Source organism: Leopardus geoffroyi, chromosome B3, assembly GCF_018350155.1.
Source record: "Leopardus geoffroyi isolate Oge1 chromosome B3, O.geoffroyi_Oge1_pat1.0, whole genome shotgun sequence".
NCBI classification, from domain to species: Eukaryota; Metazoa; Chordata; class Mammalia; order Carnivora; family Felidae; genus Leopardus; species Leopardus geoffroyi.
In genome coordinates, this window is record NC_059337.1 from 4768536 (window position 1) to 4794146 (window position 25611).

A 25611-nucleotide genomic window follows, 5' to 3' on the forward strand; every position below is an offset into this window, starting at 1 on the left:
ACCCCGCGCGCCCCGGCCGGGCCCCCGCCCCCCCCCCGCCCCGCCCGCCCCCCCAGCCGAGCACCGGGGAGGCCGCTCCCCGCGCCCTGGGCCTCTCGGCCTCCGCCGCGCCTCCCGGGCGGGGGCCTTGGGCAGGCGCCGCCGTCTCCCGCTAGAGGGACCCGGGCTGCCTCCGCGGCCGTGTCGCCCCAGCGGACGGCGAGCGCCTCCGGAGCCGGGACGGCGTCCTCGTCACTTGGGTCTGGCACGTAGTGGGGCCTAGCGAGGGGCTGCACATGGAGGGACGCCGCGGTGGCGCGGGCCAGGCGCTCAGCGGGTGCGCCCCAAGGGTCTGCGGGCCGCGGGGACTTGCTGGCGGGCCTGGAGGCGGGGGGCAGGCTGACGCGTCGCCTCTGGGAGAACCGGGAGACCCGCGGCGAGCAGAGTTGAGGACCGGCCAGCGGGGCGTCCCGGGGCTAGACCTGGGAGACGTCCGAGTGACTGGGGGAGCCCCGGCCGCGCAAGGTGAGAACTCAGAGAAGCGGGCGGAAGGCCAGGCGGGTGACCGGCGGGACCTTCCCAGAGCCCAGCGCACCTGGGAACAGGCGGCGTTGAGGTGGCAGCTAGGTCAGGGTGTCTCCGACCGCCGACACCCACTGCTGAGCACGGAGACATTCCTTCTGAAGAACCAGGAAAGAGGTGCCAGTTTGCGAGAGGGGCGGAACTAACTTCCAGCCAGGGCCCGCTGTGCGCCAGGCACCGAGCTGAGCGCTCGGATAAGGAGTGCGCGGCGGCGAAGCGGTGAAGGCAGTAAAGAGTGATCTTTCCAGACGTTTGGCAGTGAGCCGGAGAGGCCTGTAGCTCAAGAGGTAGTAAGAGTAAAGGAGACAGGTGATTTCTTTCTCCTTCCCCCACCCCAGCCCCCTCACCCAGCATGAGGTGGAGCTCTCAAAAGAGCTGGGGGCGGGGGTGGGGGGGGTGGGGGGGATAAGAGATGGGGTGATTAACGGCGCAAGATCTCAGAAAAGGAAAATGAGGAAGGGGTGGTGGAGAGGGAGGAAGAAATCAGAGAAGGGACACACCTCTTCCTACAAGACTTCAAGGATGCATGCATAAACAGAAATATTTTGAGATGGGGAGGAGGCCTACTGAGCCCTGCCTGTTTCCATGCATCAGCTGCCTAGATGACCCTAAAGTCATCCGTAGGCCTTCTGAGGTTACTGCCCTTTCAGACTTCAGCGCAACTGGCTCAGATCCCTATTCCTCTTGAAGTGCGAAACCCTGCCTACCTGCCAACATTTCCAATTCTCCTAATTATCCTATTATTTCTCCTAAGTTACAGTTCTCGTAATTATCCTATTGGCCCCAATTTTCTATTCCCGGTATTCCACTGCGCGCTTTTAGGAAATTTGTCACTATAGCCTGGATACCACCCCATCTGTATTCCCCCCAAATATAGCACCATATGTGAAAATAAAGCACCCAGTGTTATATGACTGTTAAATAAATTATGGTTTATTTGTAACCATTAAAAATCATGTTGAAGAAAAAGATCGATGATACGGAAAATATCAGCAATTGAAAAGCACATCATAAGATAATACTAGCTTGTAATATATACATACACTATGCATATCACGTATAGATATCATGCTAGATTTAAAAAATGGGATTTTTATTTTCTGTGATGTCTTCTTTTTCTTGTTTTTACAGTACATTACTATTTCTCTTTAAATCAGGAAAAATGATATTTTAAAGCATTTTTAAGAAAGTTTTTTTTAAGATCTTTGCGGAGTTGAAAAGAGTTATTAGGAATCAAGAAAGGAGGGGAGCCTGGCTGGCTCAATCGGTAGAGTATGTGACTGTCCATCTGAGGGTCATGAGTTCAAGCCCTACCTTGGGCATGGAGCCTACTTTAAAAAAAAAAAATGAAAAGAGGAATCAAGGAGATTGGAAAGGGATCTTTGAAGGATGGAAGGGACTTAGGTCAGCACAGATGGGCTAGTTGAGGAGGCTGCCTTAGGCAGGAGGGACACAAAATGAGAACTGGAGGGAATAGTCCAGTAACAGTAGTAAGTCAGTTTCGTTGAAGCATAGGATTCAAGGGAGAGAAAAGTAGGAGACCCAGTCTGGAAAAATAAGATGGGACCATAGTCCTAAATGCCAAGCTGAACCCTTTGTGATTTGTGGCTGGCAAGAACCACTGGCCCTTGAGCTGTGCAGGTGACAAATGTCAAAGTAAATTTTCCTGTAACCTCTTACTTAATGAGGTTCTGGATCTCAGCCCTTCTATCGTAATGATAGTTGGACATGTGATTGACTCAGAGCAGTGAGGCACGGGCAACCGTATTTTGCATTCCAGCTGCTTACAGAATGAGAATTGGCCCTTGCTTCTCTGCCTGTTAATCACTACAATTTTTATTCACACGGCACCAGATTTTCAGAGAGAACAGATTAGCAAAGAGCGAAGCTGAAAGGAAGAAATGTGCACCTTAAACCAGAGCTTTTAAAAAAAAAAAAAAGTTTTTTAGAACTTTCTATGAGTTCCACAGATAAATGAGATCACACAGTATTTATCTTTTTCTCTGACTTATTTCACTTAGCATAATGCCCTCAAGGTCCATCCCTGTTGTCACAAATGACAGTATTTCCTTCTCATATTGCTGAATAATGTTCTTTGCCAACGTTTTTGACTCTGACCTTCTATACGAAATATATTGCACATCTCAACCCAGAATATACACACACATGTACACACCTCCGAGAAGTTTCATGAAGTATTACTGTTACTTTATGCACTGCTGGCTGAGACTTTCAACTTCATGATTTTTATTTCTTTTGAAATACTGGTCAGAACCTACTACATTGATTTTATAACCCACTATAGGGTTACAAAATACTTCAAAGGATGTTGAGAAGAGGCTAGACCATTCCCTGCTATGTTTGCAGTTCTCATTTAACTAGCCATACAGACAGTGACCTTAAGTTTGCCATGTTTACATGTCCCAGAAATCAACAGGACAGGTGAGACTCTCGGGATGTGGTGGGGGTGGGGATAGAAGGATTGGCACAAGCCATGTTTGTATTCCTCTTTCCTCCTTAACAAATATTTCCTGACACCAGCATCTCTCAGCAGCTGTAAATGTGTTCTTCTTTGTCTAGCTTGAGATACAGATTGAACTTCAGACAAGGCCGGACTACCCTGTAAACCAGAGACAACTTTTCATTTGAATGAACAGAATCACAGACTACAATGAAAGGGGAAAAAAATGTATCTTGACTATGACAGTCCATAGAAGCTGTCTTACTCACCACTGTTGGAGTATCATAGAGACAGTAAGTACCACCCCTTTCTTCAAAGTCCAGAACCAATGAGGACATGAAAATAACTCCATCACCAACAGAGCTGAACTGAAGAATGTGGCTTAGCTGATGACCTGTAGGCTTTTTAAGATTCCCTGAATTAAAATTCTCTCTCCCAAAACTCCAACCTTCACCTTGAGGGGGCCTAGCCACTTTAACTGTGTCTGCTTAGAGAAGATTGCACTCTCTGAGGGCAGGTAGATCCAAATTCACCAATTAGGTAAGTCGCTCCTTCTGGAAGACCCAGGATAAATTCTCTCCTACCTGACCTCCTATGAAAACAAACAAGCAAACAAAGTTGGGGAATAAGGATTTATCCCTGCCCAAACAAACTGGATCTGACTCATTAGTTTGGCAGTTGAATGGGAAAGTGTATTAACGCAGCGAATTATAAAAAAATGGCAAATACATGCCTTAACATTTCATTTTCACTTAAAACCTATAAGGAACACCCATTTGCCAATCTTTTGATGCGAGCCAAACCTTTTCTTTGAGGAACAGTGCTGATTACAGTTTTCTTGAGCCCCATCTCACATAAAACCTATCTGTGGTATATTTTCTGTGCTTTCCAATTTGTTTCTTTAATGTTGACTAAGGACTTGGGACGCCTGGGTGGCTCGATCTGTTAAGCGTCTGACTTCTGCTCAGGTCATGATCTCACAGTTCATGGGTTTGAGCCCTGCCTTGGGCTCTGTACGGACAGCTCAGAATCTGGAGCCTGCTTCAGATTCGGTCTCTCCCTCTCTCTCTCTGTCCCTCCCCTGCCCCTCTCTCTCTCTCTCTCTCTCTCTCTCAAAAATAGATAAACATTAAGAAATAATTTAAAGTTGCCTAAGGACTTAAAACATCTTGAAAAGCAATATAAGTGGAGGCTTCTTTAAAAAAAAAAATCCTTTGTAATTGTCTCACCCACACCTGGTTTGACAGTTTTCTAATTTATTTTTTTTTATTTTTTTTTCAACGTTTATTTATTTTTGGGACAGAGAGAGACAGAGCATGAATGGGGGAGGGGCAGAGAGAGAGGGAGACACAGAATCGGAAACAGGCTCCAGGCTCTGAGCCGTCAGCCCAGAGCCCGACGCGGGGCTCGAACTCACGGACCGCGAGATCGTGACCTGTCTGAAGTCGGACGCTTAACCGACTGCGCCACCCAGGCGCCCCTGGTTTGACAGTTTTCAACTGGTCATTAGCTAAACCTTCAACTGACATTTCATAGAAACAACTCTTTCTCGGGGCGCCTGGGTGGTGCAGTCGGTTAAGCGTCCGACTTCAGACAGGTCACGATCTCGCGGTCCGTGAGTTCGAGCCCCGCGTCGGGCTCTGGGCTGACGGCTCAGAGCCTGGAGCCTGTTTCCGATTCTGTGTCTCCCTCTCTCTCTGCCCCTCCCCCATTCATGCTCTGTCTCTCTCTGTCCCAAAAATAAATAAACGTTGAAAAAAAAAAAGAAACAACTCTTTCTCTTTATACACATGCTTCATCAGCTTGTGTAACTTAAATTAATTACACTCTGGCATACAGTTGTCATAAGCAAGTTTGGGACCAAACACAACAGACTCCCGTTAGGCATCTAACTCAACTAGTAGGAAGAAGTGTGTTGGAATTCCACAGATGAACTCATTAATCCAAAGCGTTCAGCAGGTCACAGGTAGTAGTCATTATGTTTAATCAGAGGGAATGGAACGTGTTGATTCCAGAGAGTCCATTAAGAGAGCCATTAATGCTCATAGACCAGTATGACCGACTCTGTATGCGTATATCTTAACATTCTTCTTCCGTCATGGATCCATTTTATAATCCCCTCAAAATCACTGTCCCTCCACTCCCATTTGGCTAAACATGGCTTTAAATGGTTTAAGATTGGAAGGGCTATCAAAGAAATTCAAATGGTAACATCACATACTGCATTAGCAAAATATATGTATCTTAAACACTTTCCAGTGCTAATAAGATGGTGTGATTGTACTCAGAAAAAGCTGTTGCAATGTGAATTGGTATAATCCTTTTAAGAAGCAGTTGACGCCACTTCTGAAGAGCCTTAAAAGAGATATGGCTCCCTTTTGATTCATCAATACCACTCCTAGAAACTTTTCCTTGGGAAGTAATCCTCCCCCAAAGAGAACGTCCACACTCACAATATGTGCTACTGCCTTTTTGTGATAGTGAAAGTTGAAATAATTTACGGTGTGTAACATTGTGTAACTTACCACTGAGTAAGCAGAAAGGGGTAACTTGGAAAACACTTCATGACATATTATTTGGAAAAAAGATACAATTTGTTCTACCATACTAAGAACCTGAAACAGAATTGTATACTTTAACCGGGTGAATTCTGTGAATCATATCTCAACTTTTTTAAAAAGATACAATTCTGTATTTTTGCTTTTGTATCAGCCAAGATCAGCAGGAAACAGATGGCCTACTCTGAAATGTGTAACTGAAGAGAGTTAATGAAGGGACAGTGTGCAAAGATGAGGGCACGTTTGAGGGAAGCCAACAAGGAGTAATGAAGCACCCCAGGGCTAGCAAAGAGAGGAAACCCAGGGCTAAGTGAGAACAATAGCTGATGGAAAGGGAAGGCCAATAAGAACGTACAGGAATACAGCCCTACCCCTGTCTCTCTCTTGCCCTCAGATCTCCTGTGCTGCCTCCCACTGGCTGAACCCAAGAGGAAGCCTAAGGGCAAGTGAGCCCTGATGACGTTGTCCTTCAAGGCCAGCCTCCGGAAAATGATGGAGGGTAGATCTGGAAGGACAAAGGCACAATATCTAGCAGGTATGTGATCCTATAACAACGTAAGAACTGTCTAAGCATATGGCCAAGGATCTTAAGGGAACCCAGAAAACCAAGGTTTCCAGAGATAAAAAGTGAAGGTAGCTAGAGAGCAGGGAGGGTAGGTGGAGGGAAGAGGAAAGGTTGTTAACTGAGGCTGAGACAAGGATGAGAGGCAGAAGCAGGCACATCTTATTTTATTTTATTTTATTTTTTTGCCAAATACTTAGCTGGAGACTGAGCTCTGGAAGAGATTAAAAGGAGAGACAGGAGCTAAATTAGACTAGAGTGCTGGAAATTCTTCCCCTATTGGCTATTACCCTGTACTTCTCCTTCCTAGCTAAACTCCATGCCTTCAACAAATAATTGTTTACTACCCATCATGTGCCGGGAACTGTTAGGCCCTGGGGATTGAGGAGGGAACAAAATTAACATCCTTGCTCTCCTGCAGTTTACATCCTGGTGGGGAGGAAAACAGACCATAGATAAGTAAATATGTCACGAGTGATAAGTGTTAGAAAGAAAAACATGGGAGAGCAGGGAAATAAAATTCTGCCCATTCCACATCTTAAAAACCTCTTGGTTTAGGGGCGCCTGGGTGGCGCAGTCGGTTAAGCGTCCGACTTCAGACAGGTCACGATCTCGCGGTCCATGAGTTCGAGCCCCGCGTCGGGCTCTGGGCTGATGGCTCAGAGCCTGGAGCCTGTTTCCGATTCTGTGTCTCCCTCTCTCTCTGCCCCTCCCCCGTTCATGCTCTGTCTCTCTGTCCAAAAATAAATAAACGTTGAAAAAAAAAAAATTAAAAAAAAAAAAAAAAAACCTCTTGGTTTAGACCACACATGCCCCTCCACACACACCAGAGCTCCTGAGTTTATTAAGCCATGCACATCTCTCACCTGGACAAAGATCGTGACACCTTCCTGCCCCCAGCACCTTCCAAGCAGTCCTCCACTCTGCCGTGAGTATCTTCCTGAAATGAATCACGTCAGTATCCTGCTTAAAACCCTCCAAGGCTCCTGTTTGCTTACAGTGTGGAAAACCATCTCACCTCCTTACGACGACAGACCTTTTTGAACCTTCTCGGTCCTTCACGCGCCTCTCCCTCTCCCGCTCTCCTTTTCTACCCACACTAATTGTCTGTAGTTTACTGGCCACGCCACACTGTCTCTCATTCCCATATCTTTGTTCATGCTGCTCTTTCCACTTACAATGCCCTGCCATGCCCTCCACCTTCTCCCAAATTTGGCAACCCTGTCCTGATTCTTTTAACCCCATTAGCTGTCACATCTTTGGTCAAACTTCTCTGCCCTTCCCAGGTGTGAGGGAGCATCTCCTAGCTCCCTCCTTCATGTTATCAGTGTATCTTATAGGTACCTATGAATATATTTATTATACCATATAATCTTATTTCTTAGACTTCAAGATGCTTTGGTTTAAATATAATCCATGGGTCGAACCCCTTCATTGGTTCATGCCTGACCCTCTTTTGTTACTGATCATCCACTGTAAAAGTTAGAATTGACAACTTACACATATCCCCCCCCCAACCCAACGGTTAATCTTGTGTTTATTATTTTCTTGCTCCTAAAAATAGTTTTATCTAGAAAACATATTATCAAAAATTAATTTTAAAAATTACCCTGACTCTGATATCATGTCTATGTGAAATCTAAAAAACAATAGATGAACAGGGGCGCCTGGGTGCCTCAGTCGGTTAAGCATCCAACTTCGGCTCAGGTCGTGATCTCACAGTTTGCGAGTTCGAGCCCCATGTCGGGCTCTGTGCTGACAGCTCAGAGCCTGGCGCCTGCTTCAGATTCTGTGTCTCCCCCTCTCTCTGCCCCTCCCCTCCTCTGTGTCCCTCTGTCTCTCAAGAATAAATAAATGTTAAAAAAAAATTATTTAAAAAAATAGATGAACAAACAAAAAGCAGAAACAGACCCCTAAATATAGAGAAGGAACCAGTGGTTGTCAGTAGGGCAGGGGGAGGAAGATGGGCAAAATAGATGAAGGGGAGAGAGAGGGCCAGGCTTTCAGCTGCGGGATGAATTAGTCATGGGGACGAAAGGGACATAGTCAATGGCATTGTAATAGCCTTGTGTGGTGACAGACGGTAGCTACATATTTGTGCCGAGTGAAGTATAGAGCTGTTGAATCACTATGTTGTCCACCTGAAATTAATTTAACACGGTGCACCAGCTACACTTCAATTTTAAAAATTTGGGGCGCCTGGGTGGCGCAGTCGGTTAAGCGTCCGACTTCAGACAGGTCACGATCTCGCGGTCCGTGAGTTCGAGCCCCGCGTCGGGCTCTGGGCTGATGGCTCAGAGCCTGGAGCCTGTTTCCGATTCTGTGTCTCCCTCTCTCTCTGCCCCTCCCCCGTTCATGCTCTGTCTCTCTCTGTCCCAAAAATAAATAAACGTTGAAAAAAAAAAAATTAAAAAAAAAAATTACCCCAGCTTTATAAAAATTTAAAGTTAAAAAGGCTTGCTTTTTACAAAGGTTGAAGGGCGCCTGGATGGCTCAGTCAGTTAAGCCTCCAACTCCAGCTCAGGTCATGATCTTACGGCTCTTGCGTTCTAGCCCCTCCTCAGGCTCCACTCCCTCTTGTCAACATGGAGCCTGCTTCAGATCCTCTGTCTCCCCCTCTCTCTTTCAAAACTAAATAAACATTAAAACATTTTTTAAAGTTGAGATTGAATGTGTTTATATATACTTAACAGCTATATATATTTCCTCTTGTGAAATATCTGTTCGTATCTTTCTGCCCATTTTCTTTTTTCTTTTTTTTTTTTTTTTGTCCTTCTCTCATTAACTTTCCGGATTTCCTTATGTGTTCTTTTAATAATCCTTTGCAGTTTTTTTCCCCCCTTAGAATTCAAGTACACAGAACAAGTTTAATTTCTAGAAATTTATGTCTATATATTTACATAAACACTTAAGTATATATTTTTGTGTATGCAAACCTGCATGCATATTCCCAAAACATGTATTTTAGTTATTTTCTTTACTTTTTTTAATTTTTAAAAATGTTTATTTATTTTGAGAGAGAGAGAGAGAGACAGAGACAGAGCGCAAGCGGGGGAGGGGCAGAGAGAGGGGGAGACACAGAATCCGAAGCAGGCCCCAGGCTCCAAGCTGTCAGCACAGAGCCCCATGCGGTGCTTGAACCCACAAACCCTGAGATCATGACCTGAGCCACCCTGGTGCCCCTAGTTGGTTTCTTCATTAAAGAGCATTGTGCCCTACATAATATCCTGGGACTTCTTGTTTACTTTCCGTGTTATTTTGTTAAGATTTATCTGGGCCTGCTGCATGTAACCGAGTTTATTTGCATTGTGGCCGCTGTAGATTGTTCTGGAGTGTGAATATACTAGTATGACTTTGCCTCTCGATGCAGAGGCTCTTGGCACCCTGTGTTCTTCCCCTTGGCCCGTCTCAGGTCTTAGGCAAACATGTGGTGGCCAGTTTCGTGAGCTCCCAACACTGACAATTCCCGATGCGAGCGTTAGGCCTTGGGCGTCTCCAGTTTCTGCTTCAGGCCCTTCTGTGCCACAAGAGCCTTCTCGGCAGCCCGGCAGGCACAGCCTGAAAGTGAGGAGAGCTAACCCTCGACCAAAGGGGGATGTGAGCCAAGAGATAAATGCCCCAGGCTCCCATCCTTCGGATGAACAATTCTGGGAGGCATTCTGTACACCTCTCAGAGGCGTCCGTGGAATCTCATGCCCCATGTCAGCCTCCCTTCCTGCTCTGCCTCACCCTTCTCTCCTTCCCTCCCGAGGCCCGAGATCACTTCCCAGATAAACAACCTGCACCCGAGTCCTCGACCCCATCTTTGCTTTTGAGGAACTCAAGCTAATACAACCGATGCTCTGATCATGGACGTTCGCGTTGTTGCAGGTTTTTGCTTTCGCAAAAGTGCTGCCAAGAAGATGTGTGTAAAACCCACGGGTGCACAAGTGCATGAACTTCTCTTGTGTATTTATGTAAAGTAGAAATGCTGGGTCAAAGGCTAAAGTCAACTTTCAACTCTGCAGTTTCAATTCCAAACTGTTTACCAAAGTGCTTTTTACCGATTCACAGTTTCAGCGTCATCTATGGGAGCCCATTGTTCCCCCACATCCTCGCCAACACTTGGGATTGTCAGATTTCTTAATCTTCACCACCCAAGTGGATATCAAATGGAATCGCATTGCGGTCTCAATTTTTACTTCTTGACGATTCATGAGATTGAACCTGTCTTCATATATCTATTTACCATAAATGTTTCATCTTCCGGGAAATGTCTATTGTGCCCACTTTTCTACTGGTTGATTGTCCCTTCCTCCTTCATTTTACTAATTCTTTTTTTGTTTTGTTTGTTTTTATCTGCTGACGTAATCTCTACCCCCAACATGGGACTTGAACTCACAATCCTGAAATCAAGAGCCACACGTGCCACAGGCTGAGCCAGCCAGGTGCCCCTAATTTTACTAATTCTTGGACACAGAAACCCCCCTTGGCACTCAGGTGCTCCTAATTGAATTAATCATAGTCTTTACCTGATAAGACCTTTTTCCTGGTTACAAAATTAAGGCATGCTTGTTGGAAAAGAAACATGTAAAGAATACAGACACGTTGAGCTTAGAGAAAGTCTGCTTTGTATTGGCTCCACCCCACCTCTAAGTGGGAATAACTCCCACAAATGTGTCATCCCTTATTTTGGGGACTTTGTTTTCACATATGTCTCCCAAACTAGACAGTTTCCCACAAGTAAGGACTCTGTTGTAGTCATCCCTGTATTCTCAGCCCCAGGCAAAGTCCTGGCTTAGATCAGGAATGTAACACATCCTTGTCGGAGGAGCTGCCGAAAGGTGTGTTCGAACAGAAGTTTTAAAGGTACAAGACTTCAGCTTGGCTGGACAGATGATTCAAGTCAGAGAAAAATGGAAGGGAGGTACGGGTAAAATGTCCTGGGGTTTGATTACTTAAAGTCTCAGCCGTTGGGCTGAAGTGTTTGATTCTTATCTTGGAGGCAGCCAGCTGAGGAAGCACTCAAGGCTTCTTCAGGTGCAGGGAAGTTATTTGTTCTTATGTTTTTATCAGCAGCAGAATTAAAACATTGACAATCGAGTCATCTAACGGCAGTGCACCAGACATAAGGGAGGAGTTTGGGGAAAATAAAACCAAAGACAGAGGAATGAATGAATCAAGAAGTTATGAACTTTTTTTTTGGGGGGGGGGGGGGGACAAAGATTCCTATGAAAAATTCACGAAAACTACACCTTCTTTCAGAAAAATAGACATAGACCTCAGCCCCTTCCCTTTAAAAAAAAAAATAAGAGGGGTGCCTGGGTGGCTCGGTCAGTTAAGCATCCGACTTCGGCTCAGGTCATGATCTCACGGCCCGTGGGTTCGAGCCCCGCGTCGGGCTCTGTGCTGACAGCTCAGAGCCTGGAGCCTGTTTCGGATTCTGTGTCTCCCTCCCTCTGTGACCCTCCCCCGTTCATGCTCTGTCTCTCTCTGTCTCAAAAATAAACGTTAAAAAAAAAAATTTAAAAAAAATAAGATTTTATTTTTAAGTAATCTCCACATCCAATGTGGGGCTTGAACTCACAACCCCAAGATCAAAAGTCGCACGCTTCACCAACTGAGCCAGCCAGGTGCCCCTGGCCCCTGCACTTTATAAGAACCTTTGATCAGTGGGTGATTTTTTTTTTTTTAATGTTTATTTATTTTTGAGGGGGGAGGGGCCAGGGAGTGGGGAGAGAGAATCTGAAGCAGGTTCCACGATGATAGCACCGAGCCCGAAGCGGGACTGGAACTCACGAACTGCGATACCATGACCTGAGCTGAAGTCGGATGCTTCACTGATGGAGCCACCCAGGCGCCCGATGATTAGTTGGTTATTCTCAGAGTGAGAGATTAAGAACCTGAACCATGGCGACAGTATGTGTCCATTCATTCAAACATGGCGGTCCGTCTCCTACTATATGCGAGGCACCGTAGTGCGCTGGGCACACGCACCATCCAGTTTGAGGCATGGAGTAGCGTGGCATGGGGGTCAGCAGCACAGACTCTGAGCCCCGCTGGCTGGTTTCAAACCCCTGCCGGGTAACCTTGGCTAATTTGCTAAATCCACCTGCACCGTGCAGGTGTTTCACAAAGATGGTACTATCTTCACCCTCATCATTAAGAGAATCCTACATCCCAATAAAACACTTAGAATTCAAGGCATGGAGGGAGCCCTCGGCAGAGCCTTAAGGCAGAAACCGGAGCGGAGAGCAAAAGGAGGAAGCACAGAGCACGGGCTCGAATTCAAGATCTTTGGCCAAAATGGAGGAAGGAAGAGAAAGCAGTAACTAGAGGGGGAAGTGAGGGCAAGGAAGATTTTTTTTTTTTTTTTTTAAAGATGGGCGAGATCCTAAATGCTGCTGGGAGGAAATAGTGGAGTGGGAGAGGCTGAAGCCAAATCACTGATAATCTGTTCTTTCCCCTAAAGGTGCCCAGGTGGCAGAGAGGAAGGTTCCAGGGCAGAGGTGGAGGGTCTGGCTTTAGCTGGGAAGCCACTTCCGCTCGTGTGCTGGAGGGGAGGAGTTTTCTGCGGCGTGGCTGCAGGTGCAGGCTCGGCCAGGGAGGAGGAGTGTCACCATACCACCTGTGGTGGAGGGGAGGGGAGAAGGGGCTGGCAGGAGGTCTGAGGACAGAGGACAAGTCGTGACTTTATTTTAAAGAGGGGACAGGCAGTGAGCAGAGCAGGTGACAAGATTGCCAGAGATCATTCAGGGCTCATGACTTTATAGGGATTCGGATCTGCCTGGTTGGGAAACTTCGGGAGGTCATCAGAGCTCCCGGGGCAAGAAATGCATCTAAAGAAGGGGCGGCGAGGGGCGCCTGGGTGGCTCGGTTGGTTAAGCGTCCGACTAGGGCTCAGGTCACGATCTCACAGCTCATGAGTTCAAGCCCCACATCAGGCTCAGCGCTGACAGCTCAGAGCTTGGAGCCTGCTTTGGATTCTGCGTCCCCCTTTCTCTTTCTGCCCCTCCCTCGTTCATGCTCTGTCTCTCAAAAATAAACATTAAAAAAAATGTTAGAAAGAAAGAAAGAAGGGGCGGCGGGTGCCGAGTGAAGTCGGGAAGAACGGGACGGACAGGCGACCGCTGGATTTGCCAACCAACCGGTCGCTGCTCAAGCAGTGTCTTGAGGGTCACTATAGCGTCAGAGCACATGACACATGACAGAGAAGAAAAGAAAGAAAGAAGAGCAAGGCAGTAAACTACCCGCGATCCAAGAACTGACGCTGAAATGAAGGGGAAAGTAAGACATTAACCAGAGAAAGAGTCAAATGAGGCACATTTTTCTTTCTAAAAGTCAGGAAAGGTACACATGTTATATACATATATATACATATTTTATATACATATACATATATATAATTTTTTAAGGCAGCTATTGTAGGTGCTGGCAGGAGAGAGAGGAACAAGGTCCCAGGTCCCAGAGGTATGATCAAGCATAATATGTTAATAAACAGCTCCTCTGGGCCAGATGTTTTCCGTAAGACCATGTTACCCCCACCCCCCATACAGAGGCTCAGAGAAGTTAAAGGCCCCCCTTGGATCGGGGAGAAACAGAGTCTCTAAGTTATTCACCCCAAATCACACTGCTAGCGTGTGACAGAGCCAGGATTTAAACCCAGGTCATATGACTCCAAAGTGCCAACGCTTACTGACCCTACACCACAGACAGGAAGAAAAGCTGAGACTCCTGAAGAGGAGGAGTTATTTCTGCCAGCGCCGAGGAAAGGAAAAGACTTGGAAGAGAAGTGTGTGCTTGAGATTTGTGTTTATTTAGAATTCTTCTCCTTCCCACTCACATGGAGAAGCATAGAAGCATATGGACTTTTAAAGTTGGCACGATTGAAAAAGCCTCGCTTTATACATAGAGGAAAACTTGAGCCAGAGAACTGAGCCGACCTTTCTGTAGCGAGAGAAGTCGTTGTCTGTGGCCAAGAAAGTTAACAGTTGAAGACCCAGGACAGTTGTGTGACCAACTGATTCACCCAACCCTCTACCCAGGTGGTTGCTTCGTGGAAGAAGCGATCCTCCCTTAATTCGGGAGAACGGAGGGAAAACAGTTTGCATATGTTGACGGGCTGTTTATTACAGTTACCGACTAGAGGCATTTTGTGGTGTCTTTTTCATCTATCAATATTTTCTGATAGGTGATTTCAAAGTAACTGCCTATAGGAGAGACCTCGTTTCTTTTTGCCAAACTTCCACACGCGGGGAACACGGAGAAAACCAAAAACAAACCAGAGCCCAGAGGGAAGTGTGTAGAGTTATGTTCAGGTCGCAAGTCAGGGCCAGAGACAGAAACTGAGAGCTGTGGTCAGTATCTGGGCAAACAGGACCCAAGGTCAGGACACAGGGGGCAGACCCTGCTGCCTCACCACAGTGCTAGCCCCAGAGGTCACACCAAAGGCAGTGGAGAAAACGCCAAGGTTCAAAGGCATCTAGCAAACCAGGAAAGCACTGAAAAAAACAGCTCTGAGCAGAAAGGAGGTAGCCGCCCGACCCCGCTTGCAAACTAACCTCTATATGCCCACAAATGCAATTTAACGAAAAAGGTTTTTTTAATGTTTATTTTTGAGACAGAGACAGAGCATGAGTGGGAGAGGGTAGAGAAAGAGGGAAACAAGCTCCAGGCTGAAGCAGGCTCCAGGCTCTGAGCTATCAGCACAGAGCCCGACCCGGGGCTTGAACCCACAGACTGTGAGATCATGACCCGAGCCCAAGTCAGACGCTTAACCTACTGAGCTACCCAGGCACCCCCACAAATGCAATTTTAAATCATCTAGAAGCCCTATTAAAACCAGTGAAAAGAAACAAGTGAAATCAAATTTAATATATTTTCTTTAACTTAACATATCAGAATTACTATTATTTCAACTTGTAATCAATATGACCAGTAGTTTAAATTCCTTTTGTCATGCTAACTCCTCAAGATCCAGAATGTGCCTTGTACTAGTACATCTCAATCCAAACTAGCCCCTCTTTGAGTGCTCAGTGACCCATGTGGCTACTGGCCTTTGTGTCAATGAACACAGGGTTAGAGAAAACCGTACTTAACATTCTGGCATTGACATATTTTGCCTATATCGTGGTTTTTTTTTTTTTTCTTTTACCTTTCTTTCTTTTAAAACATGTTGAATTTGGGAAGGGCTGGGTTTTTTCTAAGTCTATATAATTTGAGAGATAGAGAACATGCACAAGTTGGGGAGGGGCAGAGAGTGAGAGGGAGAGAGCGAGAATCCCAAGTAGGCTCTGCACCATCGGCAAGGAGCTAGATGTAGGGCTTAAACTCACGAACCGTAAGGCTGTGACCAGAGCTGAAGTTAGATGCTTAGCCACGTAACCGACTGAGCCACCCAGGCACCCCAGGGCTGGATTTTTAAGGAAGTGGGAGAAAACATAGATCCTGAGAGTCTCTAGTTTGAAAATTTTTTTTTAATGTTTATTTTTGAGAGAGAGCATGCGTGAGCAGGGGAGAGACAGAGAAGGAGGGAGTCACAGAATCCGAAGCAAGGCTCCAGGCTCTGAGCTGTCAGCACAAAGCTGGACACGGGGCTCAAGCTTACGAACCATGAGCTGGTGACCTGAGCTGAAGTCAGACGCTTAACCGCCACCCAGGTGCCCCTCTAGTTTGAAATTTTAAATGTTTCCATTATGGCTCTCCTAATCCATTTCCATCCTATCCTTGAGAGATGACTTCTTTTTTTTTAAGCCCCATGGTGCAGAGAACTCCTTAGAAAGATAAAAAGACAGGAAATGTCATGCAGGTGGATACCTGCTACCAAGCATTCATTCCTTCTGTTCGTTCACTAGTTCATATTCGTTCTTAACAGTTACTACACATCAACTATAGGTCAGGGACTGTGCCTGGGGTTAGTTTTCCAGGCATAGTCCCTGGCTTGTGAGAGAGACAGTTTAGCAGAAAACCCAGAGAAAACATTACAGTAAAATGTACTAAGTGTTGGGGCTCCTGGGTGGCTCAGTCGGTTAAGCATCCGACTTCGGCTCAGATCACGATCTCGTAGTTTGTGAGTTCGAGCCCCGCGTCGGGCTCTGTGCTGACGGCTCGGAGCCTGGAGCCTGCTTCGGATTCTGTGTCTCCCTTTCTCTCTGCCCCTCCCCCACTCATGCTCTGTCTGTCTGTGTCTCAAAAATAAAGAAACATTTAAAAAAAATTTTTTTTTTTGACGTAGTGAGCATTGTGATAGGGGAAGTATGAGGACCTGAGTGGCCGCCTGGGAGAATAATGGACTCCATCTCCGGAGATAAGGGAAGGCTTCAGGGGTGGAGGAAGGAAGGAAGATTGAAGGAACAACAGGTAAGCAACAGGGAGAAGGGAGGGCTGAAAAATGCTCGGGACTGAAAGAGCAGCTGTAGGGAAGGCCCAGAGGCCTTTTGTGGAACCGAAAGCGGTTCCCTGTGGCTGGGACCTCTGGGGTGAGAGGGGACACTGGCATCAGGCATTACTCCTCGGGGCTGTGCGGTTAATGGTGGGAGCTACGAGGCAGGATGTTGACAAATTGGGAATAGGCCGGCCCAAGACAGGAAGTACTCCTCCCTGAAAATATTCCTTCACCAGTTCAGTTCAAGTTCACTGGTTACACACTCAAATGGGTTAATGAGCTATTCTTTCTTTCCTCTTCTTTTTTTTTTTTTTTTTTTACTCTTTGTTTTTTCAATTCCAGTATAGTTAACATACAGTGTGATATTAATTTCAGGTGTGCAATAGAGTGATTCAATACTTTCATCCATCACTCAGTGCTCATCATGATACGTGTACTCTTTTTTTTCTTTTAAGTTTATTTATTTACTTAGAGAGCGAACAGGGTAAGGGCAGAGAGAGGGAGAGAGAGAATCGCAAGCAGGCTCCACATGGACAGTGTGGAGCCCAATGCGAGGCTTGAACTCATGAACTGTGAGATTACAATCTGAGCCAAAACCCAGAGTTGAACGCTTAACCAACTGAGCCATCTAAGCACCCCTCTTTTCTTTTAGTGTTTATTTATTTTGAGAGAGAGAGAGAGGGAGGGGGGAGGAGCAGAGAGACAGAGAGAAAGAGAATCTTAAGCAGACTCTGTGCTGACAGTGCAGAGCCCGACACAGGACTCGATCTCACAAACCATGAGATCATGACCTGAACAAAAATCAAGAGTTGGATACCTAACTGAGCCACTCGATACACATACTCTTAATCTCCTTAACTATTTCCCCCAACCCTGCCACCCCCCTCCCCTCTGGTGACCACCCGTTTGTTCTCTACAGTGAAGAGTCTGTTTTCTGGTGAGCTGTTCTTTATAAAACCAAGAGTCTCGCGATTACTCTCTTTTCAGATTATGTCAGGCTATGAAGACTTCTTCTTTTTTTTTTTTCAACGTTTATTTATTTTTGGGACAGAGAGAGACAGAGCATGAACGGGGGAGGGGCAGAGAGAGAGGGAGACACAGAATCGGAAACAGGCTCCAGGCTCTGAGCCATCATGAGCCATCAGCCCAGAGCCTGATGCGGGGCTCGAACTCACGGACCGCGAGATCGTGACCTGGCTGAAGTCGGACGCTTAACCGACTGCGCCACCCAGGCGCCCCTGAAGACTTCTTCTTGATTCAGAAAACTGAACGCGGTTGAAGTCCCGTGTAATAGAAGTCATATAAAAGTACATATAAAATACAGGCGTGGAACAATGAACGGGTGTTAGCTCTGCCCCGGGGAGGTCTGGGTAGGCTTCCTACAACAGATGACACTTCAACAGGGTCTGGAAGAAGAAGAAGCATAGTCAGGCCTCCAAATGGACGGACATTCTGATAATGATGACAGTATTTACTAAGCGTCAGGAACTATTTTTGTGGTTTACATTCTAAGCTTACTCTACCTCCAAAATAATAATAATAATAATAATAATAATAATAATAATAATAATAATAATAAAACACTAGATACCACCATCCCTGTTTACAGGTGAAGAAACTGAGGCACAGAGACATAAAGACCCTCTAACGTGACTTGTCTAGAGTCACACAGTTTGGAAGGGGTATAGTGTGGCTCCAGAGTTTACCTCGTTAACCAACCCCCCCTCCCATCGTATTTGAACATGCCTGGATTATAGGGTGAGGGATTAGCAAGGAACGTCAGATCAAACCGGTGAGGGAAGCAGTGGCCACATCAGGCAGAGTTTCAGCAGCAGCCCCTTGAAGACAGGTTACATAGCAGCCTTTAGGTAAATGTTTTTTTTTTTTTTTATGACTTGAGTGCATATATAAATGATTGCTAATGATCATATTTTTGAATGTGGTTGCATTAAGAAAACATTATATCCAAATCCAGATTTACACAAACCGCATTTCCAGTGGTGAATCACTGCCTCAACAGATTCCCATAGGATCCTTTAAAACATCAAGAGGATGTAGGCAGGCCGGATCGAAGGACGCAGAGTGGGTCCCGCAGGACCAGCCAAGAGGGTCTCTGGCTTTGTGCAGGATAGAAAACAAACGCAGGCCGGGAGGAAGTAAAAGCAGAGTTTACTGAAGAGCGTAAATGACAGAGTATAGCAGACGAAGGTCTGGGAGAGGCAGGAAGGAAAGGAGAGGGAGTCTCTTCCTCGCTTGGGTTTAGGGGTTTAGATTGGAAAGGGGTCCGGGGCACACGTTCCTTCAGGAATCCAAAGAAGGGACCGCTCGAAGCCAAGTGCAGGTGGACAATAGGTGTTATTTCATAAATAACTGGAGGTAGGGGGTGTGGATGCCACCATCGGCTGAGGTTTGTTCGAAGCTAATGTCCTGGAACGTGTTTGGGATCCAGGCTTTTAGATGTTATCAGGCGTTTGGGGGCGTAGGACAAAACTCAGAAAATGATTAACTTTCTTGCTTCCCTCTCCGAGTGGGAACACAGCTTCTTTGGTTGATTCGGACGCAAGGTGAGATATAGAACATGAATAAATAGGGGCTAGCAGAAAGACAGCAGAGGGAGAGCCTTTCTAAACATGGAGTCCCTCTGGTTTCCCCATGATTAACTGTAAAACTGCAGAAGCTCAAAAGGCAGCTCATCAGCGACGGAGGAGGTGTGAGCCCTCCTTAGAGGAGAGGGGCGCAGGTCGTCCCCACACTCTCAAATCTTCACCCGCAGGACCTCCACAGTCACAACACACGCTCTCCTATCTGAGAACCAATAGAACAAACAGCAAGCTCCCTTTCCTCGTTTAGCCAGGGCACAATGGCCAAACAGGAAACTGGTGTCCCCCCCACCCCCGCCCCCACAGCATATACACGCCTACCAACTCAGAAGGCTGGCATTTCCTTCTCCCAGCTGCCCCAGCAGCTGTCCAGGACTTTTTAAAGAGAGCTCTCCAACAGCCTCCCAGGGAGATGTGACTGACTCTAGTAATCTCTCTGCATAGAAGGCACCTTTAATTAGGGGGAATGAGATTTCTTCCCAACAGCCCATGTTGCACAGAACCTCTGCATCTTTTAAAACCAGGCTTTCTGATGTCCAGAGCCACCAAGCAGAAAGTCTCCTCTCTTTAGCCCCTGACTTGACCTAGAAGAGGCTGGCTGGGTGTGTCCTTCCAGCAAACCCAGAGAGATCCTTTCAGGAGGTGGCACCAGGGAAGAGCCAGGCCACACCAAAAAGTGTGGCCTGTGCACTGGTTTGTCTAGATACTCCCGGACCACTTCCTTTCCTGACAGGGCTATACAGGAACCTTCTCCTTCCACCTACCATTTCCTTCATTGAGAAAGTCGAGGAGAAACTGGTAAGATCATGGTTATTTTGGGTGGTGGCCTCAGAGGGGGGCTCAATCAGTTGAGCGTCCGACCTCGGCTCAGGTCACGATCTCACGGTTTGTGGGTCAGAGCCCCACGTCAGGCTCTGTGCTGACAGCTCGGAGCCTGGAGCCTGCTTCAGATTCTGTGTCTCCTGCTCTCTCTGCCCCTCCCCCATTCATGCTGTCTCTCTCTCTCTCTCTCTCAAAAATAAATACACATTAAAAAAAGAGAGAGAGTTAACTTGGGGCACATAGCTGGCTCAGATGGAAGACCATGAGACTCTTGATCTCAGGGTTGTGAGTTCGAGCCCCACTTTTGGTACAGAGATTACTTAAATAAATAAATACAAATAAACTTAAAAAAAAAAAAAAAGACTTAACTCATTGGCCCAAATCACACAGCTAGTGAGTGGTTGATCTGTGATTTAAAGCCAAGTGGGTCTAACTTAACTTCTATAAGAAGATGTTTCCTTCAGGCAGGCCGGCAGGCTATATATGAAAGAAAATACCGGCCATGCCCTTGTGATTGATGGGGTCTAAAAGACTTTTATGTTGGGAAGATGTGCAGCCCAGTGAGGAGAGAACATAGCATGTCAGAGTCCCTCATTTGGAAAATTTAATGCCTTAGGCTTTATGTCTTCATCTCCTCTGGAATCATCTGTCCTAAATATCTGAATCATTTTCATAAGACACACTGTTTCCACTGTAACACTGCAGGGAAACTTCATGAAGCGTTTCCATACCCACCCAGTTTATATTATTCTGTCTAGGTCCTGTTCCTCCTTACCAGATTCTTTTCATCCCAATTACTTGTTGCTCAGTCTGTCTGAGCAACAGACTCAAGACCGTAAGCTCCCAGGAAGAAAGCACCCCACACCTAACCCCAATTCTGGTTTGTGCTGGACATTATGTTTCCCCTTCCACGTGTGATGCTGGCCCAACTGTGGCCCAGTTGAAAGTCTCCTTTGACCAAAGCAGTGTCTGAAAGATCCTTTCTCCTCTCTGACTTTCTATAGAATGTATAGGCTGACCGTTATGCCTTAACTTTTTGTTTCCTTTCTTTTTTTTTTAAATCTTTATTTATTTTTGAGAGAGAGAGAGAGAGAGAGAGAGAATGCACACAAGCAGGGAAGGGGCAAAAAGACAGGCAGAAAGACACAGAATCCGAAGCAGGTTCCAGGCTCTGAGCTGTCAGCACAGAGCCCGACACGGGGCTCGGACCCACGACCCGTGAGATCATGACCTGAGCCAAAATCAAACGCTTAACAGACTGAGCCACCCAGGGGCCCCTTGTTTCCTTTCTTAAAGATACCTTTTATTTTTACCTTTTTTTTTTCCTGCTGCAAATGATACTGAAAGTTCTTCAAGGACTAGGACTATGTCTTCTGCTTTTCACTTTGATAAACCCTCTTTCAGCCTTGAGCACACGTTGTGAGCCAACATCCCCATCTATCTGAGGGAAGGTGATCTCATCCTTAGAGTCTGGCTTGATCCATCTGTCTCCGGGTGAGCTGAGCCTCCCGGGCCTTAACATCTCCATTCATCATTTGACAATTCTTTTGTGTGTTTATTTCACATAATATTCTGGGGGTAAAAAGATAGGTTAGAAGGCCCTTGCCCCCAGGAAACTCATAGTCTGGTGAGAGCGACAGGTACATAATTAGATGGTGAGTCTGCAGGTAGAAGTGCCATGAAGGCTTCTGGGAGGACATGATGCACGAGCTCAACTTGAAAGGCAAGGAGGAATAAAAAGTGTTGGGTGAGATAGAAGACTTTTCAGGCGGAGGAAGCCGAGGACACAAAAGCAAGAGTATGCAGCATTCGGGGAAGTACATACTCTCAATTGTGAGGAGAGTGAGACCAGAGGGAAAGGTAGGCAGGGGCCAGAACACGAAGTGCCTTTTGTAGCATGCTAAGGAATTTGACCACATCCTGAAAGTCAGGAAGATCCACTGAAAGGTTTTATGTGAGGAAGTAACATCATCAAACTTACGGTTTGAATAAAGGACCCTGGCTGCAGTGTGGAGAAGAGATTGGAGTGAGGCAAGACAGGGGGGCAAGACTTCAGGCTGAAAGACTGGTTAGGGGTTCATCGCAACTGTCAGGACAAGTAGAATGAACCAAGGTAGTGACAGTGGAGTTGGAGAAAGTGGATGAATAAGAGAGATATTCAGAAAGTAGAATAACAAGATTGGTGACTAACTGGATATGGCAAGTGAGTGAGAAGGAAGAATCAAGGATGACAATTAGATTTCTTACTTTTGTGATTGGGTGGTGCCCAAGAACAGGTCTTTTTTTTTTTTTTTTTTTTAATGTTTATTTATTTTTGAGAGAGAGAGAGAGACAGAGAGCACGAGCTAGGGAGGGGCAGAGAGAGAGAGACACACACAGAATCTGCAGCACGCTTCAGGCTCTGAGCTGTCAGCACAGAGCCCAACGTGGGGCTCGAACTTATAAACTGCGAGATCATGACCTGAGCCGAAGCCGGTTGCTTAACCGCCTGAGCCACCCAGGTGCCCCAAGAACAGGACTTTTGTGGGAGAGTAGTGAGGATGGGAAGATGTGACATTTGGTACACAGTGAGTTTGAAGTGTATGTTGGACACCCAAGTGCAGATGTCCAGAAGCAGTTGACATAAAAAGTTGACATCCAGGAGATCAGAGCTATGGATATTGGAGAAGTGAATGCATAGAGAAGGTAATTGGAGTCATGAGAACAGATAAAATCACCCAGAGGCGTCGTAGGCTGAGAAGTGGTGCAGGATTTCACCGTCGAAGAAGTAAGCTAAAGATAGTCCATGAAGGAGACTGAGAACAACAAGCCAGAGGGGCAGGACGCAAACTGAAAGGGGGACCCAACAGGCCGAAAGGCATCTTAAAAGGTTATTTTATGGCGTTCAGTCACAGGATGGGGGCAGAAACCAGGTTTCAGTGAATTGAAGAAGAATATAGATGATGAAAGGATATGTGTATCCTTTGAAATTCATCAAGCTGTATGCATATTATTCCACGTTTTACTATAGGTAAGTTATACCTCCATAAAGCATTCGGCCTTAAAGTCTTTTAAGATATATGTGAACATGATCATATGCTAGGAAAATAGAAAGTTAAGGGGAAGAAATTGAGGGAGAGAAGGAGTGATTAAGGGGGAAAAGTTTTGAGGAGGTGGAAGAGATAAACTCTGGCCGGTGGAAAGATTGGCTTTAGACAGGAGGAGGGCTGCCTCTTTCACTGACAGAGAAAAGAGGAGGAAGGGGTGTTTACAGAAGCAGAGAAGTTGGATAGGGAGTATGTTAGGAAGTCGAGTTTCTCTGTAATACTTTCTTTTCCGCATGAAACTGGACTCCAGATGTGATGGTTTAAAAAATATGCCCACAAATTCTTTGATACTCTTCCCTTCAAAAGTAGAACTTAATTCCCCTTCCTTCGGGTCTGTATTGGACTCACTGAATATGGAAGAAATGATGCTATGTCACTTCAGAGATTAGGCTACAAAAAACACTATGACCTTTGTCGTGATAGAGCAACCAACCATCCTGCTTTACCTGGGACCAAAGATGCAGGAATTTCAATGCAAAATCAGGATGCGTTGGTGATCCTGGTCTTGAGCTGGTTCTTTCTCTCTTAGATCATTCGCTCTGATGGAAGCCAGCTGCCATGTTGCAAGCTGCCCTAAAGAGAGGTCCCCATGGCATGAAGCTGAGGGAGATCTCAAGTCAACAGCCAGCTAGGAACTGGGGCTTCAATCCAATAACCCAAGAACAATTGAGACCTACCAACAGCCACAGGAGTGGAGCTTGGAAGCAGAACGTTCTTCAGTTAAGCCTTCAGATGAGACTGCAGTCCCTCTGGACGGTTTGACTATAACTTCATGAGAGACTTTGAGTCCAAACCACCCAACCATGATGGCCCCAAATTTCTGACCCATAGAAATTGTGAGATATTTGTTGTAATTTTCTTTTTTTTTTTTAATTTTTTTTTAACGTTTATTTATTTTTGAGACAGAGAGAGACAGAGCATGAACAGGGGAGGGTCAGAGAGAGGGAGACACAGAATCTGAAACAGGCTCCAGGCTCTGAGCTGTCAGCACAGAGCCCGACACAGGGATCGAACTCACGGACCGCGAGATCATGACCTGGGCCGAAGTCAGCCGCTTAACCGACTGAGCCACCCAGGCGCCCCTGTTGTGTTAATTTTCTAAGTTTGGGGGGTAATTTGTTATGCAGAAATAGACAAATAATTCATCAGATCACTGAAAATGAGGGGGAAATAATGAGAAAGGTTTCCAGGTCCTAGCATGGTTGGATGACTTTCTCCAGCAGCCCTCGACAACTCCACACGATGTGCTCATCCACTTTGTATACCACCGATACTATGCAATGTCCAACAGTATCTTTTTCCCCCAATGATATCTTTTGATAAAGGAATTTTGCCAAAAGCTTATTTAGCTTTCTTACCAAGCAAATGTATCATTATTAACATTATGACTGACTGTAAAAGCTTCTTAGCCAGAATGTGACTGTTTTGGCTTTAAAAAATACAACCTTTGGGGCGCCTGGGTGGCTCAGTCGGTTAAGCGTCCGACTTCAGCCGGGTCACGACCTCACGGTCCGTGAGTTTGAGCCCCACGTCGGGCTCTGGGCTGATGGCTCAGAGCCTGGAGCCTGTTTCCGATTCTGTGTCTCCCTCTCTCTCTGCCCCTCCCCCGTTCATGCTCTGTCTCTCTCTGTCCCAAAAATAAATAAACGTTGAAAAAAAAAATTTTAAAAATACAACCTTCAAGGATGCCTTTATAGTTTTGACCACTTCTCCTTATGTTTAGGGGTAAATGTTATCAATGTCATTAGGAAGCACTATTCTGTGAGCTCTTCTTCCAGAAAAATTTGTTTTGATTATCAGATTGGCCACTGAGGTTTTCTTAACAATGGCACTACAGGGCACCTGGGTGGCTCAGTTGGTTGAGCGGCCGACTTCAGCTCAGGTCATGATCTCATAGCTCGTGGGTTGGGTTCGAGCCCTGCCTCGGGCTCTGTGCTGACAGCTCAGAACCTGGAGCCTGCTTCGGATTCTTTGTCTCCCTCTCTCTCTGCCCCTGTCCTGCTCATGCTCTGTCTCTGTCTCTCTGTCTCTCAAAAATAAATAAACATTAAGAAAAATTTTTTAAAAATAAGTAAGTAAATATTTTTAAAAAAAATTTTTAATGGCACTATGACTTCATTGGCTTTGTGCCACTATTTGACCAAGGTTTATAGCATAATATACTGGGAACCAGGGCAAAATAGATTACCAGTTTAATAAAACATATGTCTTAGAGGTTTATCATATTTCTTATTAGCAATTTTCCCATTCAGCTGCTCATCATAATTCATCATGCTTGTGGATTACCCAATCCCAGCATAGACAGAGTCATGCTGTGTATTTATTTGCACTGGATTCCTGGTTAATGTTTCACTTACAACGTTCTTTCCCCCCCCCGCCCCGAGTTTAAAAGTATTCAGCATACTGATTTAATTAACTTTCAGCTAACTAATTGAATTCCTGAATTGTGTTACTGATCTACTTTTGCAAATTTAAAATACAACATAACACGATACATTTCAAATTTAACACATAAACAATAACACATATTGTGAAACAACATGTCCACACCCCACTAATTGCACATTAACTGAGACAAACTGTAGAGCTAACGCAACC

The 25611-nt window shown here is 45.9% G+C and overlaps 1 long non-coding RNA gene across 1 annotated transcript; it reads left to right on the forward strand.

Moving 5' to 3' along the window:
• The first annotated feature begins 26 nt into the window (after positions 1-26).
• Positions 27-24357, forward strand: LOC123582460. The gene is made up of 5 exons (XR_006704386.1): positions 27-504; positions 3142-3315; positions 5975-6115; positions 16356-16480; positions 23543-24357. It is a non-coding gene; the product is annotated as an uncharacterized LOC123582460 (long non-coding RNA).
• Positions 24358-25611: the final 1254 nt, after the last annotated feature.